Source organism: Acinonyx jubatus, chromosome A1 (genome assembly GCF_027475565.1).
Source record: "Acinonyx jubatus isolate Ajub_Pintada_27869175 chromosome A1, VMU_Ajub_asm_v1.0, whole genome shotgun sequence".
Classification (NCBI taxonomy): Eukaryota; Metazoa; Chordata; class Mammalia; order Carnivora; family Felidae; genus Acinonyx; species Acinonyx jubatus.
In genome coordinates, this window is record NC_069380.1 from 228,845,038 (window position 1) to 228,863,352 (window position 18,315).

At 45.5% G+C, this 18,315-nt stretch overlaps 1 protein-coding gene across 5 annotated transcripts in view; it reads left to right on the top strand.

Moving 5' to 3' along the window:
• The window catches only part of SEMA5A (semaphorin 5A), a 472,280-nt gene that overhangs the window by 94,604 nt on the left and 359,361 nt on the right, over positions 1-18,315 (top strand). For 4 of the 5 annotated variants that reach the window (XM_053202211.1, XM_053202205.1, XM_053202198.1 and 1 more), the window contains one exon: positions 13,634-13,712. The exons of the other annotated variant lie outside the window; for it this stretch is intronic. The gene's annotated coding sequence lies outside the window, so the exon portion shown is untranslated. The remainder of the gene's footprint in view (positions 1-13,633; positions 13,713-18,315) is intronic. 5 annotated transcript variants of the gene reach the window in all.

An 18,315-nucleotide genomic window follows, 5' to 3' on the forward strand; every position in this document is an offset into this window, starting at 1 on the left:
TGTAAAAAATGGCACCTTGAATAACCCAGCTGGGCGAGGCAAGAGGCACATCTACCCATCTGCCCAGCAAGGTGTGAACAGCACGTACCGTCGATGGTTAGCTTACAGTTTCACCTTTTACTTCCTGTTTTCTCTTTAAAGTTGCTTTAGGAGAGCATGGCCGGAAGCTGAAGGAGAGTTTCATGTGGTCGGGGGTCAAGGACGTGGCCTGATTTGAGGGAGCCCACCCACCATGGCTTTGCTTCTAGCATCGTTGTCAAACCTCCTGCCGGCAACACTGCGCCAGCCTCCGGGCCCTGGTGGGGGCTGTTGGGCGCAGGGTCAGGAGGAGCTGGGGTGGCCCGCGTTCTGCTTGCGAGACTGTGTGTGGTCAGGTGCTAGGCCACTCTGGCTGAGGTTCACAGCTGTTGCTCCCCAAGCTGCTGACTTCCGTTGGCCGGCCAAGGTCGGCTTGGGAATTCCTGCCGAGCGTCTGGTTCAAGGATGCCTGCGGCTCCTCGGCAGCCATGTGTCTGTCAAGGCAAATTGGAATTGAGGAGAAGGGGGCTCCCTCTGGTGCTTTCAGCCGCGAAGAAGAGATCGGCTGAGCAGTGATGGTTTCCGTGACTGTCCTGCGGGAGGAAAGCTCACGTCCGTCCTTTCTGTAAGGGTTTGAAGCCCGATGGATTAGGTGTAGTGGGAACACCATTAAGTGACTTGGATTTCCATCATGACTGTTACTTTCTTCCCCTTTACTGAATGGTTCAGATAGAGCCATGGTCCCTACCTGCTGGTCAGCTGGATACACCTTGGCTGAGTGAAGAAAGATGGTCTGGAAGTTGGCACTTCCCAAGGTTCGCAGCAGAGGGAAGTCATGAAATCTGGGCTCTTCCTGACCCTCTCCTTTCTCATCTTAGGGTGGTTATAACCGGTTTGTGTCCTTTTAGCTTCTGTGGAAAGACCTCCGTGTACCGCAGAATAGGAAAAGGGAAGAGACCTAATCTGAAGGGGGTGAGGGGTGTCTGTCTACCAAGGAATGGCACTAATATTGTGCTATTTTATCAGATGATGGCTTGGTGTTTTCTCTTAGGAGGCATTGAGAAAAGCAGCTGTCACCAGAATCTCATGTCCTGTTTCTGATTTACAGCTCTTCTGTAATCTTTGGAAATGGCACACGACTTGAGAAATTGTCAGTAGATAATGAACAGCCAGCCATGCCCCTTCTTCCGAGGGCACGCTGAAACACGCGAGGGAGGAAATGGCCAACAGGACAAGGCGTTTTGTTCCTAGTACAACAACAAGTCTTAAATCGCCTCCTCCCTCCCCCATAATGCATTCAGCTTTCCATTCGAATGAGGGGTTTTGTTTATGGCTTAATTTCCCTGATGTCTACAGTGAGCGTGCACAGATAGGGCAGTCCCTGGTTGGGTAGTAATGTCTCTGATGCGACAAAGGAGGGTCTCAGCTGAGATGCTGGATGTCTGCTGGTCCGGGGGAGCGGACGTGGACGAGAACCTGACTGGACAAGGGTGTCTTAGTCCAACCCTTGAGTCTATATAGTTTGAAACAAGAAAAAAACCCAAAGCAAGGGCAGGTCTGTGTACAGCTGTCGCTGGGCTTTATTTTCTGCATAATTGTCTTGTCTTCTAGGCTAGAGTTACAGAATCTTGACTCAGAGCTCCGGATTCAGGTGTTAGGCTTACTACTCTCACGGAGTAGCATCGCCTCCATAGGCGTAAAAAGTGGTAAATCAGAATTGTAACCATAAACTAACAGTCAAAAGACGTAATGTTGAGATTAAAACGGGCATTTGGGAGTCAAGCATAACGTGCTCCCAAGAACGCATTGATTATCCGGTGCTTAGTTACCTAAAACGCTTTTAAGTTTTTAATTGGTGAATTACATCATCACTTCATGTTCATTTTGGCCAGAGCACGTACACGTTTTCCGTAGCCACGTGTGATGTAGGAAGCTGGATGGTGAGGAGGGAGCCCCTTTAAAGTTTTTCTTCTCGGCAGCTGCCTGGGGGGAAGGGACACAGGAGTGGGTGGGGAGGGGTGAGGCAGTCAGCCAAGGGTCAGGAGCTTTCAAGACGCTGCACTTGTGAAGGTGCCCGAAGCCCCTGATTATAGAGAGCAGAAGCCCAGGATGCAAGACTGGATTTTGTCAAATCGGTGACGACAGAATTGCGACAGAGGAAGCACTCAGTTTAACTGAACATCATTCATTCAAAAATGGGAGTGACTTTTACTTAGTGATTCTCCTGGTATTTATGAAAAATGGATTTACTCAGGGAATTGCCTGAGAGTCACGAAGGTGATGTTTATGTTACCGGGACAGGTCTTTTCCTGGGTGCTCACTGGTGGCCACTGGGTTGGCCTTGCTCTCCTGCTGTGACTGTTCACTGGAGCAGCCGTCTGTCCGTGGGGACACCTGTGAGCATGGGGAGAGCCTCTCGGGGTGGAAGAGGCTTCCCCCAGGGAGCCTGTGAAGGATCCTTGTGTATGCCGGCTGGCTTAATAAAGCCAGAAGAGGGGAGACATCAGCCGGTTTGCACAGCAGAGTAATCGACTTGGGTTTTACAAGAGTACGAATGGGGGCCCAGAACCTGTGAGAACAGCATCTGGAAGCTGCTTCTGAGACTTGAAAACCTTCTAAAGAGACGCAAAAAAAAGAAGTTTATTTTCAGTGAAGATGGGATCGAGGCAAGCCGGGTGTCTCTGGGCCAGGGAGTGGGATTTTGACTCCTCAAGACTTCCTGTCCTGCACAGCCCCTATCCATGCACTCCTCCCCGGGCACCTGCTGAGTGCCTGGCGTGCCCTAGACCTGGGTGGGGAGGAGGCAGCATCTCGGTTCTGTCCGGGTTTAGCTTGCTCTGGGCGATATTGATGGAATGGTGATGTCAAACAGGAAGGCTGTCTCTAGAAGCTGACTTTAGGTCATCCCCCTGGTCTGTTAACATTTACACACACCCTGAAGTAAAAAGAGGGAATCGTCATCAGATGGCCTTCTGGAACGTGCTCATTGATGTGGGCCTGGCCACGGGGATTCGAAGTTGAATAGTTGAGTAGGACATAATGGCTGCCCCTGACACGGGGAGGCCAGCAGGTAGACAACAGAGGGTGATAGGAGGTAACCAGAGGCAAGTCTGGGTGTCCCGTTCACAAAGAAGAGGCAGTCACATCACATGGGGACACCGAGGACACATGTAGATTTCAGGGGGCCAGCAGGGATGTGGGAACAACTCTGGCTCGAGTGATGAGGGGAAACCAGTCAGATTCAATCCGATGGGCAAGAAATACAGAGTTCTGGATTCAGATCAGCTGCATACAAATCGCAAGGAGGGCAGTTACTGCCCCCAGCAGCTTGTCAGATTGAAAGAACTAAACAAACCAACACCAGTGGTCAGTTTCATGCCATTCTTTGAACAGAGGAGGGGGTTGTTTTCCTGACGGTTTATGAAGAGGAAACACAAACCCAGCCCCACCGTGGGGGGCAGGACGGACACTCTCAGGCCTGGTCCCGTGCACCTCGCCTGTGTTGGCACATTTTCTGGCAGAGCGCGTCTGTGGAAAATGATGAGACATCGTTCTGTGTAAAACGTGGTCCGCGTTCCAAAATGGTCTTGCCTCCCTTCCAGTTGCTTCCATGGAATGGACTTTTATCGAATGGGGTGGTGAGGGATTAACTGCGGCTCCTTTCATAATCTGTAAGCTCAGAAACTTCCCAGGATTATTCAGCACCGCAGCCCCAGGTTTGATACCGTAGTAAGTCGCTCAACAAGGATCTGGAGACGGATGCAGGGAATGAGGGGCCACCGTTAAGTCAGCCTCCGGGGCTGAGCATTTTAAGGGCGTGTTTGCAAAGAGAGCGAAAGAAGCTTCTTGCCTCTTAGAGAGGAGGCAGGCTTACACGTCGGGGCGCGCCCGGCCTCCTGGTACCATTTAGTGGGTCCGATCTGTTCAGATTGTGTCCTTGATGGAGCTGCAGGATGGGCAGGGCACTTCATGACTAATCTAAGGCAGCTGACATAGTTGTTTTTAAACATAAGGGGAGCTGGGCTCTTCTTCAGGGGGAGGACGTTTCAGTACTGTTTGTGCTGAAATGGACAACATGACTCATTGCCAAATGTAAAAAAAGAAGATCTTTTTATTCCCCCGCATGTGTAAACCCTCTAAACACAACAGTGTTCAGAGGAAGGTAAGGCACCATCTGGTTCGCTGCGTAGTAGCCTATTTCTTATTTTTGTCACTAATTTATACTGAGAGGATGACACATAGAACAGGATGAAAATTTTACGCAACACGCCCAAGGATTGTTAAGCCCTCTGTTGTCTCAGAAACATGAAAGACACCCTTAGGTGGGATGAGTCCCATCCCTGAGCACCTTGGCCGATGCAAAACGGGCCGTGTTTTCCTTGTGCAGGCCTCGGTCAGCACTTTTGACAATGGAAGACCCAACAGGTAATTGGGACTAAGTTCAGCAGGATTTAGAAGTCTCGTATTCTTCGTGTCTTTGGAGGGATGAAGGTATTGAAGTGACTCAGAGTATTTGCTGGGTTGAAACCAGAAAACAACACCGTTGTCTGACTTCCAAGTCCAAACACAATGTGCTTGGCCTGGATCACCCTGTGCCATGTAGAACAGCAGCCCTGGGCTCAAGGTACGTACAATGCATGAAGTCGTGGAAAACTGAGAACTGATACAGACCAACGTGCATGTTGGATTGCCTTGCGTGGGTTTGTAGTAATCTTTTTTTTTTTTTTAAGTTTATTTGTTTATTATGAGAGAGAGAGAAGAGAGACAGAGAATCCCAAGCAGGCTCTGCACTGACAGCCCCATGTAGTGCAGAGCCCTACATGGGGCTTGATCCCATGAAACCGTGAGATCATGACCCGAGCTGAAACCAACTGATGTTCAACCAACTGAGCCACCCAGGCGCCCCATGTAGTAATCTGATTGCCCTTCCTGAACTGAAGGAGAATATCTTTTCATTGCTCTCTACTGAGTTGGAGAGAGAGTGTCTTTTATGGCTAGAAATTTCCAAAATCCTGCCATCTGCTCTTATTTTTTTTTTTTTGAACGTTTATTTATTTTTGGGACAGAGAGAGACAGAGCATGAACGGGGGAGGGGCAGAGAGAGAGGGAGACACAGAATCGGAAACAGGCTCCAGGCTCCGAGCCATCAGCCCAGAGCCTGACGCGGGGCTCGAACTCACGCACCGCGAGATCGTGACCTGGCTGAAGTCGGACGCTTAACCGACTGCACCACCCAGGCGCCCCATATCTGCTCTTATTTTTTAGGAAAATATTTTTCTGAGTGATTTAACCCATTACCACTTCACTAACCGTTCTTTGTGAATTCTGTGGTCAGCCATCTTTACAGGGAAAGATACAGCCCTCATTTCTCCATGCTTTTCCTGCAGACCTTTGACTCCGTTCAGCTTTGTGCTGGGAAGGTTTTAGCGTCAGTTAGTCGTGGGCTTAATCTGGGGCAGACATTTCCCTCTTCCTATGGAGCGACCGAAGGGCTGATCTAAGAACCCAAGCCCTTCCTGTCTGCTTTAATAGAAGTTAAGTAACAATAGTAGCTAAATACTTTTTTTAAAGTTAAATTTTGATCTAAGAATTAAATCTTGAGTTTAGATTTAGAGTCGAATCTTGGCTGGCTTTTGTGCGGGCAAGCTACTGTTTACAGGGTAGGTCTTATTGGGTACGTTGTTCTGAATAAGTAGGAATTGAGAGACCACATTTTTCAAAAAGCCTCAGACACCCCTTCTCCTTCTGGGTAGTGAGATTTTCGTCTACAAAGGATGGATCAATTTAGCTGTCAAAATGAAAGCTGAGAGGCCAATTGCCCATGCAAATTATCCACTTGTGCAAGCCCTTCAAAATTGCCTACACGAAAAGCGAGCCTGCCCTTTGGAAATTAGGCACATGGTGGCAGAAAGAAGAAAGTAGTCACTCTTCAGAGATGGTGGTGTCCTTAGAGAGCCGATTTTAGAAATTGCTCATTTCGAGCGGTTCCTTAGTTCTTGGCAACTTATTTGCTTTAATATAAGAAGTCGTTTCTGCCCCCTCTCTTTCTCTCCCTCTGTTCCCATGTGTCTTGGCGGCTCAGAATGCATCTCGTCATCTGATGTGGGAGTTAGGGGATAGGAGGTGTTTTGCTCGAGCTTTACTCCAGCCCCTGAGGCGCGATCTGTCTCTTCCAGGGTCAGCAGCTCCTACCGGCTTTCAGTACTCAGCCAAGGATGACTGTGCACAAAGACCAAATGAAAGACAATTGGGTTGCTCTCTTCCCAGATGCTAAGATGAGTCAACGCTTTGAGAAATGAAATCTCAGCTTCTGCCGTCCGTTTTCCGCAGGCCTCAGCTGTGTTTAATGTTTGCAGGCCACCACATTTCACAGTGACTGTCACCTGTCTGATGGAGGGAGCCGTCTCGGTGGGTCTGGGTGCGAAAGCTCCAAATGGAAGTGTTTTCTCTTTGTCTTTGGGCTCAACTTTCGGAAGTGCCTGCTCCTCTGTTTGGTAAGGTAGGATTTTCCTCTGCTGGTCTGAGAGCCAGGTGACTGCATCATGAAGTGACCCAAATGTGAGGCCCGGTGTCTCCATGGGACGATGCACTGTCCATGGAGCCCCAGCCGTGGCTGGGGCTGCTCTCCAGGTGTTCCTAAACATTGGCCGTAAGACAGCCAGGGGTTTATGAAAGGGAAATTGTGACATCTGGCACTGGTCTTTTAATTTTTTTTAATGTTTATTTATTTTTAAGAGAGAGAGAGAGAGAGAGAGAGAGAGAGAGAGAGAGGAGGATGGATAAAGAGAGAGAGAGAGAGATACAGAATCCGAAGCAGTCTCTAGGCTCTGAGCTGTCAGCACACAGCCTGACGCAGGGCCCAAACTCACGAACCGTGAGATCATGACCTGAGCCGAAGTCAGAAGCTTAACCGAATGAGCCACCCAGGTGCCCCCGAGCACTTGTCTTTTAAAAATGCTCATGTATGGCAACCAAGGTGTCAATACATTATATTTAAAAAAAAAGGATGATAAAATTGAGACTGGAACAGTAAATGACTTGCCCAAGATTATAAAAAAAAATGCTCCTGAGATAACCCTCAAAGTGATTCTGTAGTAGCCGGTATGGATCAATATGCGGCATTATTTGTACAGAAAATAATCACCTGGTGACTAAAGAGATCATGTCTGATTCGGGAAAAGTCCCTCCAAAGGGTGAATTCCTGGAGCCCCAGAACCCTTCCGCGCGACTCTGTCTTGATGCCTGCCATTCTTCCGCACATCCTGTGCTCAGCTGTGATGTAGGAGAATGTCTGGTTGGCCATATATACCGATAAGGAAAGGAAGGCAAAACCGTTTCCTTTTTGGATAAAGTGTTACAGTATAGTTACAGCTTTCAACACCTGATTTAAGTGTTTTTTTTTCCCCCCTCTCTGTACATTGTTTGTGTCGCACACTCACGTGTAAGATCTCTGGCTTTCAAAAGCCACGGCTGTTTGCCCTGGTGCCGTGCTAATGAAAACACTGCTTAATTCAGATGCTGTTGGCAACTGCAGAATTTGGCTGGGGGACCGCACAGATTCTATCCGCTGGCCAGTGCACGCAAGCCTGTGGCCGAAGGAAGATCTTTCAAAAAAGGGGAAAATCCTGGGGCGCCCGGGTGGCTCAGTCGGTTAAGCAACTGACTTCGGCTCAGACCATGATCTCGCGGTTCGTGAGTTCGAGCCCTGCGTTGGGCTCTGTGCTGACAGCTCAGAGCCTGGAGCCTGCTTCAGATTCTGTGTCTCCCTCTCTCTCTCAGCTGCTCCCCCTGTCTCTGTCTTGCAGAAATGAATTAAAAACATTAAAAAAAATAAAAATAAGAGAAAAATCCTGAGTTGGGACACTTTAATGCTGCTCTCAGCATTTACAAATCGTAATGGCAAACAACGTTCAAAGTTTAGGTGGTGATAGTCAACTGACCAGCAGACCTATCTTTAAAAGAAAGCAAAACAACTAACTTTAAAAATTTGAGCCCTGGGGCGCCTGGGTGGCTCACTTGGTTAAGCGGCCGACTTCGGCTCAGGTCATGATCTCACGGTCCGTGAGTTCGAGCCCCGCGTCGGGCTCTGTGCTGACAGCTCAGAGCCCGGAGCCTGTTTCAGATTCTGTGTCTCCCTCTCTCTGACCCTCCCCCGTTCATGCTCTGTCTCTCTCTGTCTCAAAAATAAATAAACGTTAAAAAAAATTTTAAAAAAATAAAATAAAAATTTGAGCCCTGACCTTGTCTTGAATGTAAAGCAGTCAACAGTCTTACATTTGGGGAGATCGAAATGAACCCACTCCACTGGCCAGACCCTAACACCAGCTGGCATCAGCCTGGAGCCCAAGGATGGGGGCTGTCCCTCAGACGCATTTGGGATGGGACTGGACAGGCCACCACTGTCCCCACATACATTCTTCATCACCTCCTGCTGTATGGGCCTTTGCTTTTCCTCTTCCCATGGGTTTCCTGAATGCTCGAAGTTTTGCTTAGGAATCTAGTGGGTGCAGCTGGGAGCAGAGGTCCGTCCTCCTCCCTCCTGCCAGGGGCCAGGCTGCCTGCAGTGGCTTATGTCCTTCAGTGTCTGCACCTTGTCAGAGCGGCCGGGTGTCTGTCGGCTGCCTCTTGTGTGTTCGTCCCCCACCCCTCTCCTTTTCCTATGTGTCCTTCCTTCCCCTGTCCCCTGTCCCTACTCTCTGCCATGTTTCCCTCAATTCTTTTCTCTGTTCCTGCTGCTGGTACCTCCTTTTCTTTCCTTAGTGGCTGGGGCTTTCTGACAAACCCTCAGCCTGCAGGAGCCTGACTTCGCTTCGGGCAGCATTTTTCTTTACCCATTAAATGTCCACTGATGATTTCTCCGAGCACTGGCCAGCGGGGCACGTGTATTTGAGGCGAACAGTGGAGATGGTCAGAGGTGACTTTGTGCAGGAACAGCAAAGTTAGGGACAGTGTCAGAAAGGGGCACCGTGTGCACGGAGAGAGTCCTTGATTCCCTCCTGCCCCCATCCCCGTCTGCCTGTGGATTCCCCAGTGTTCTTCCCAATGAAACCAGTGGCATTGGACCAGTGAGCAAACAACAGTAATATCCTTTACTTAATTTGTATTTTAATTCATCGATTCACAGATTCTCATTGATGACGTTACCGTCTTACATTCAAAGACATTCATTCCTCATTTGCCACGCAGTTTCTAGACTGTCTCTACACAAGTAATATTTTGTGAAAATGATCTGTGATTTATAATTGTGTGGGTTTTTTTTAAGTTAGTATTTTAACACGTGGAATTCTCAGCGACGGCTGCTTCTGGCCTCCGCTTTCTCCTCTTCTGGTGTGTCCCTCCACGGAGCTGCCGTATCGATCTTCCTAATTACCACTCTCCTTCTGGTACTTCACTGAGCTTTCGGTGACGCCCTCCCTTTGGATGAAATCTTATCTTTTTCTCATGATGACGTTCCCTAACTGGCTTCATTTCTACTCTGTGAGTTCCTTGGAGTGGTTCCTTCAAATCTTCCTCCAACTCGGCCATGCTTGGGAGTGGCCTTGCACACATGCCTGCTGATGCTCTCCCTTCCTGCCCTTCCGCCTTGGGTCCCACTTGGAACCCATTCTCCTGCTGGCTTTCTTGTTTTCCTCCACACATCTGAGGACAGGACGGCTTTCTGTCCGTGGTCCTCGAAGCTCTAGTCCTGTTTCTCCACCTTAGCTGACTTGCTTTGTTCCCCCCACCCCGTTCAGTCAGCACTGTTGCAAACTCCCATCTGCTGGCCCCATGGTTGGGGTTTCCATCCACACACCCTGCCCCATTGGTGGAACTAGACATTGGCACTTCAACCCAGCATGGCTCTGGCCACATGGTTCTTTGTTCCATATGAGGATGCGTGGGGATCCCTGTCTCATCTACTGCCTGCTTCGCCTGTAATGCACCCCCCACTCCAACTACGTCATCATCTCCTTGAATATCCCTTATTTCCCAGATCACGTATCTCTTCTTCCAGGAAGCTCTCCTTGCTCTTCTGCCTGGAAGCAACTTCCTGTCCTCCAATTTCAGAGTGTCACAGCATCACGTGGCAAGGATGAGCTCCCGAGTGCGTAATTGGTTCTTGCTTTGTCTTTTTACCACCTAAAAAAACCCCAATTAAATCGGGTCTTGAGAATTGTTACTATATATTGACTACCATGGGGCTGTGCTGTACATGGAAGTTAACTAATTGACTGACTACAAGATGTTCCTTAGTTGAGCCCTATGGCCACTGGGAAAATTCTAGCTAGTTGGGAAACCCTGGTCCAACGGTTGATGGGTTTCCTGAGCACCCAGTGGGCTTTCTTTCCATGACTCCATTAAATATCTTTATGATGCCAGGTGGTCTCATCCATTTTCCTTTTAGGTCTTGTGATTTTACTGTGGCGCAATTGTTAAATTGAGCTTTTAAGACTGGCCTGAAATTTTCATTTCTCTCACGTATCTGTAGAAGAAAGGCCACCGCTCAGCTGACCTTTGGTTTCTAGAAGAATGTTTAAATCTACATTTTTCCTCATTCTGATCAGGTCGGGCTGGGGAGGTTGCATATTTTTGCAGAAAGCCGTGTGCTGATGGGCACTTAGTGAGTTATAATTGATGTTTAAGTTTTATTTATGCATTTCAGTGAAGAGAGCGTTTTAAGAGCCTGTGAAGGTGGCTACAGGGTGCAACTTCTAGGAAGGGGGTTTGTTGTTTGTGAATCACCACGGGCTGCTGCACGGCTAGTTCTCGCACAAGTGTGTGACGCGGTGGTGTTTCTGGAGTGAGGCTGAGAACTCTGATGCAGAGGACTCAGGACGCCGTTTTGACTGAAGTTGATCCTAAGCTAAAAGACAAAAGAATAAGAATAACATGGAATTGAGTCAAATGGGGACATTTATATTTTAATAAAACATAAGCCATTTCTTGTTTAATGGGCAGTTAAAGATCCACTTTAAAATATTCCGACCTCTAGCCCGAGGCAACCCTCTGGGGCATCGTAGTTTCTTTACCTTTTGACTTTCTTCGCAGTTTTCTAGAAAATATGTCAGTGATTTCCGGTTTATACATCAGTTAATTTGTGACCTTCCTGGGAGAGGGGCACCTGGCTGGCTCAGTCCAAGGAGCACGCGCCTCTTGATCTCAGGGTTGTGAGTTCAAGCCCCACGTTAGCTGTGGAGCCTACTTTACCCACTGAGCCATCGTCCGTGACTTTAACTTAGGTCTTTGTAAGCTCACACTACCTCGTTTCCGTGGCTTCTCTGGAGCCCACACTCCTCGGCACGTGTGGGTGCCGTGCTCAATGTGGTGTATGCCTTTAGAGGGAGAAGCAGTCACCCAGGCAAGGGTTCACCTTTCAGAGTAGAAGGTCCTCATGCTGTTCACCTGACCGGCAGGCACCAAGGTGGGAAAATGTCGTTTTCACTATTGACGGAAACATGGGCATAAGAAGACCCTTTCAGGGTGTGTGCCCCCAAATCCTGCTGCGGGAACTGGTTTCCAGTTTAAGCCGCAGATTCCAAAGGGAGGTGTGTTTACACCAAGCCCTGTGAACTCGGTGGGGGGTTTGGCCACTTGCGTGTGGCCTTTTCACAAGGAAGAGACTGGATTTTGAAGCCAGAAAGTTGGAGCTAGAGTCTCCGGCCGTCCATGCTGTGGCTGTCCCTGCCTGGATTGAGCAGGGACGTCCTCTCCCTGCACTGTTTATCTGGTGGTGTCGATTCTGAATTTTTACGGTGTCCTTTTTGGCCTTCGTGTCTTTCGCCACTTAAGAGGCTGGCCATCCTCCACAGGCGTGGCCCTTGGATGTCCTAGCTGAGGGACCACATCAGCTAATTTGTGCCCTCACTGAGGGAGGATAGGAGAACTCAGCCTCCAGACGTAATTATCAGCCCCGTTTTAAGTTTAATTCTGACACACGCGGGTCTATAGAAATTGCCAGGAATTCCTGGCACTAACGGGTGGCTGTGTCCAACCCTGTCACTTAAATCTTGATTAAGACATAAACAAAGAAACGTTGGTGCTCATTTTAAAGCAGATTTTAGGGCGCCGGAAGAGAGGTTGGTGTATTGAAACACGCCATTTTATAAAGAAGTTCCAACTAACGTGTCTGTTGCCACACCCAAAGGAGATGTTACTGGGGTGGGAGAAAGGAATTGGCCAGTCCTAGGAATTTTTCCTGGGCTGAGCATGACTTCTCACCTTGGGGAGAGCTCCCTTACTCCTCTTTTGGCCTCAAGGATTCGCATCTGTACCTCCTCTTTTCCAAAGGATGATGTCATGGGCTTTCAAGCACTCAGCCGGGACCACACTGGGCTTGGCTGTGCTGCAGTGTGGGAGTGCTCCTGTGCTGTGCGCGCGTTTCTGGGCAATTCTGAATGTGTTGCCTTGGATTTGCCCCCTTTGCTTCCTGTGAACGAACCGAAAGCACCTCATGGAGGCAAGGAGCCTCATGGAGAGACTGTCACTTAGCCACCGGCTACCCTCTGGCCTCTGAACCTCAGGACTTCCAAAAGGCTGATTTCACCAGATATAAAATTTTACAGACTTCCAGATGCTGTAATTCATTTGATTTTCTGCAGGCAGATGGTCTTTAGGTAATTACTGAAGTAGACAGTGTGGGAATCGTTGCATAGAGGAATAGCCAGAATGTTCCAGAATGTTCCAGGAAGTTCTTGCCTTTTTTTCTCATAATTAGTCTCAGCTGCTACCCAAGGGTATGTATTGGGATAGGCAACATCAGTGTGTTCCAGGCTTATGGCAGCCAGGAGCTGACGAGCTGGGAGAGTAGAAAGAAACCACACAAACTAGGACAACAGAGTAAGCGTGGGGCCATGAGGGGCAGTATTTGAAGTAACGGGCATCCTTTGGTACACACGGACGTATTTCTTTATGAATCAGAAACTGAAAGTAACCTATTTCTTTGACTTCTGGCATACATTGTTCTAGGGAGGCTGGTGTCTTGCATTAGTCTGTCTCATCATAGTTCAAGTTTTTAGGATTTTAATATGAAACCGAGGAGCTTGGGTAGAGATTACTTGGTCGAATGAGATTACTTGATTTTATGGTTTACAGTTCTTTTCCTTATAAGGTCTCACATTGTGCATCATATATATTAACGTGTAAATAAAAATAGAAGCTCAGATTTTTGGTATAGTTTATTCTATACCTTCTGCCTTTATCTCTTATTTTTCAAATGCATTACTTAAGTACAATATAGTCTCCAAAATGGGATGAAAGAGCCACCGTAAAGTGGGTAAATTCACACAACCAATCTGAATCTGATGTTCACAATGCTTAACGTAATTAACACGGGTTTGAAATGATGGTCCTTTTGGTCGTTTCATGGGACTTGTTTGCATATGTTGACCGCATTTGAATTTTTATTTCTAATTTTCTGAAGAGAGAGACCCATTGGTGCGTGGGATATTAGACTAGGATCATGGTGTTGTGATTTCCAAGCTGTCCTGGGTCGCTTTGCTTTCAGTCTTCACTGCTAAAGCAGCTTGCGCTGGTTGTGCAAGGCGTTGATGGAACTTTCTAGAATTGGTAAACAGTGACCACAGCCTCCTGTAACATGGACTCATAGGATCTATTTTTTTTCTCTTCTTTTTTGCAGTGCTGGTGTGTGAGTGCAGGTGCTGTGGATCCCTAGTGTGATACATGATCGAGGAAACGTTCCCCCCCTTCCCTCCTTGGTAAGTCAGACACCTCAATGGGAAATGAGGAAACCGATGGTTGTATAGATGGAAAGTGTGATAGCTTATGACATAGCAACACTCGCCTCTGCTGTTAAAAATGGCAGTGAACGAGCAGGCTTTCAGAAAGGAACCGAGACATGGAGAGGTTAAGTAATCTGCTCAAGATTTCACAGGTAGCCAGAGGTAGAGATGGAATTGGAACCCATGTTCTTTTTTTTTTCTTTTTAAAAAATGTTTATTTATTTTTGAGAGAGAGAGTGCGAGAGAGAGAGAGAAGGCGGGGCAGAGAGAGAGAGAGAAGGAGAGAGAGAATCCCAAGCAGGCCCTGTGCTGTCAGTGCAGAACCCAACGTGACTTGAACCCACAAACCGTGAGATCATGACCTGAGCTGAAGTTAGAGGCTTAACCAAATGAGCCACCCAGGCGCCCCTGAACCCACGTTCTTAACCCTAACAGAGTACTGCCTCACAGAACTAGCAATGCCTTCTGAGAATAAGGCAGACACGCTTTTTAATTTTTTCCCTTACTAGAAATACTCATGTCCTTAAGGAGAAGGTCACAATCATAAAAAAAAAAAAAAAAAAAGAGAAAAGCTCACAATAAATATTAAGAAGTTTGTTTTTCAAACAGCAATCTAAATCAGGAGAGGGCAAACTTTTTCTTAAAAGGGTGGCGTAGTGAATATTTTAGGATTTGCAGACGAGACGTAAATGAGCAAATGTGGCTGTGTGGGTCTGTTCTAGTAAAACCTTATTTACAAAGACCACTGAGCTGGATTTGGCCCCCAGGCTAGCTTCCTGAGCCCTGATCTGCACACTTACAATGCTCAAAGACCTCACACCACTGGGGAGAATGAGTGTGTTTCAGTGGCCAGTAGGTATGAGTTCTTTAACAGAATTTAGCTTGGATGCTCAGATTTAATAAGTGACTTTTAATGAAGTCCACTGTAACTGCAAAACCTACCCCTTAGAGTAAGTGCATTTAGTATCCAGTGCTCCACCCAAGTGTATTAATGCGATTCCAGCCCCTAGACGACAGCTTTGCTCAAAGCAGCCTTGACAAACATTGTTCCTTCAGTGTATTTTGTTAGTCTAGGACGTATAGCTCTTTTACGAAATAGGTTCAGATAGCATTTCCTCTTTTGGTGTCTGTACTGTTTCTCAATGTGACATTTTTATTTTGTACCCTTAAACATACTCTTGCTTATACTTATTAGGGCAAACATGCAATGATTTTGGGCTGTCTGATAATTGTGTTGCTCAAAAGTGCTCCGGTACCAAATCTTTCTCCTTTATTATGAGCAAAACCAGATGTTAGTAAGAGTCAAGTTGGAACAAAGTTGACATAGTTAAATCGCGGGGTAACATGGCGATCTCCTTTGCCACACGCATCACACGAGATGGTTCTGTGTTTTGCGTACCTAACTTTTTCTTACAGAAGGATACTTCTGACATCTGAAGGCCTATCTGATGATTGGACTGGTTATCATCAAAAAACATGGGCAAGGGAGAACCAAATAGTTTAATAGCAATAATATAAAAAGGTACATTTAGATTATAATAGTAACAGAAAGCTATATAATGGTACCTTATTAACTGCAAAAATCAGGTTGCAAAATAATATATTTAATAAAATTCCATTCCTCTTACACACACACACACACACACACACACACACACACAATCTGTGCACATAAATACATGTGTGTTATAGAGTCTACTAGAACATGTATCAATATGTATCAAACTCTAAATGGATTATCTCTAGGTTTGAGGATGCTTGCCTTTTTTTGAGTCACACATTCACTCTCAAAATTATTCAGGAGTATTATACTTTCACAATCTAAAAAAATAAAAAATGAAAAAGAAAGGAAGAAGTGAATGCTCGTCATAAAAATTATGTAAAAGGGGGGGCGTCTGGGTGGCTCTTCAGTGTCCAACTTTGGCTCAGGTCATGATCTCACACTTTGTGGGTTTGAGCCTCGCTTTGGGCTCTGTGCTGACAGCTCAGAGCCTGGAGCCTGCTTCGGTTTCTGTGTCTCCCTCTCTCCCTGTTCCTTTTCCACTTGCGCTCTGTCTCTCTCTCAAAAATAAATACACATTAAAAAAAAGAAATTATGTAAAAGAATGGGAAAATTTCACCCATAATGACTTTGACAAAGACAAACACCATTGTCATTTCATGCAGTCTTTATATATATATATATATATATATATATATATATATATATATATATATATGTACTATACTTATATATATATATATATGTACTATACTTATATATATATATACTATGTTTATATATATACTATATTTATATATATATACATATATATATTATATTTATATATATATATACACACTATAAAAGTTTTTTATATTTAATTTTGAGAGAGAGAGAGAGAGACAGAGTGAGCACAACAGGGGGAGGGGCAGAGAGAGAGGGAGATACAGAATCTGAAGCAGGCTCCAGGATCTGAGCTGTCAGCCCAGAGCCTGACGTGGGACTCGAACTCTTGAACTGCAAGATCATGAACTGAGCTGAAGTCAGATGCTTAACCAACTGAGCCACCCAGGCGCCCCAGTAGGTTTTTGATAAAGAATGTACAGAGTTGAAATAACAGTAAACATAAAATTTTTCATGATTGCTTTTTCACTTGTTATACACTTTTCCTATCATATGCATATGATGATGTATCATATTACCAAAAATTGTTAATAAATCTCATTTTAATGCATTACAATATTCTATCATGTAGAGACACTATAATGCAATTTACTGCTTCTTTTCTTGCTGGACATATATATTACTTTAGGTTAACAAACCCATGGACAGTGCCGAGACAATCAGGCCAAGGGGGGGTACTACACATACACCTGGATTCTAACCCTGCTTTCCAGCTGCGTGTAGCTCACACTCTGAGCTACATTGTGAAGACGAGACGTTGGGCACATAAAGTATATGCTTCATGAATAATAGTAGCCACTCTCGTCAAGCTTTCTTTTAACTGCAGGTTCAATCATTCGTTAGGTCAGAATAGCTGCTGTTGGCTGTTCCAAAACCAAGCAGTTTTAATAAGATCACCAATTGGCTTTGCAAAGTGTTGTAGATATTAATACTTCCCCAGTAATATGTGAGAGAGTTTGTTTTGCTAAAACCTCTCTATCACTGAGCGTCATCATCAGTTTTTTTTGTGTCGATTCGATAGTATTCCTTTCTTTTTCTATGATTCATTATTTACTGATTATGTTATTTGGCTGATTATTTTTTAACTGTGTGATAATTAACCATTACTTTGAGAAAGAAGGAGAGAGGGAACATACATATGTGAGAGAACTGTTTGTCTTTATGCTTGTTTAGTTGTTGAAATTCAGCACTTTTCTTACAGATTTTAACAGAATTTGTTTTTAAGAATACTAACTCTTTGTCATTAGTTTTTCTCCACTTCACTAGCTTGTTGACTTTATCGTTTTAAATTTAAAGAAGTTTATTTCAGTGTTGCCAGATATATATATTTTTTCATAATGACACCATCCAGTGCTTAGGGATTTAGTAAGGTTTTTCCTTTCTTTTCTCATGCTGTTACTACAAATATCCATCCCTGGAATTCATAGAACAGTTCAGTTATTTAAAAATAGATCCTGCACTTTGTAATTTATCTCATAGTTATAGCCTGCCTTTCTTTTTCCTCACTGACGAAAATCAACCTCCAATTTTACTCTAATGAAAATGTTCAATTAAAATCTTTGTATGAAGGAGGGGGTCTCAGCTGTACATTGCTTCATCCTGCAAACAGAAATCAGGTTTACAGTCAGACGTCTGAAATACTTTCTTTTATTAATCCTCTTTTGGTTAGGGAAAGGTTTAGTTTTGCATTTTGAGATGTTATACAGCTTTTACCTATATTTTTAATAACTCCGTATCAGTACTTTTTGTATAATAGAACTTAACGCATTAGGCTGGATATGATTAAGACATCATCACAGTGCTTTTCCTCTTGTTTCTTGTTTGTGCCTAACTTCTGGGGTTTGCATTAAATGTTATGTGTTTTGAGTGCAAGACAGACAGCGCTGGTCGAATCACGTACGTATTGGATGGTGTCCTCACTTGTTGAGTTTAGAGCACTCACCTAAAATATGAACTTAATTGTGAATTCATGTGCCTGCAACAGTGGTTTCATGGTTTGTATGTTCCAGAAGATAGAGAATTAGCTAGGTTTCTCTTTTTGTGATGGAGACTAACCTGGCTTTGGACAGATCCAAAGACAGATCCAGAGACAACTCAGGTCTCTAGCTTTCCTTTTCCTGGTGTTCTAGATTTCTTGGCTGTAAAATAAGGAAAGTGAAAGGACAGCATTTGAGAGTGGGAACAGGCAGTGAGACACTGGACTGAGTTCTTGGAGAGAAAAAGACTAAATAGGAAAACAAACGTGCTCACTGAGCTGCTCTCAGTGTTTCAGTTGGGGCCATCATGCTGATTGGGATTTTATTTTGTGTTATTTGTGGTGCATTGCTATGCACCTACACAGGTGCATCACTTGCTTAGACCTGCTGAGTGGTTGTATTTTAGGAGAGAGATTAAGCCTGTCATTCTTAATAA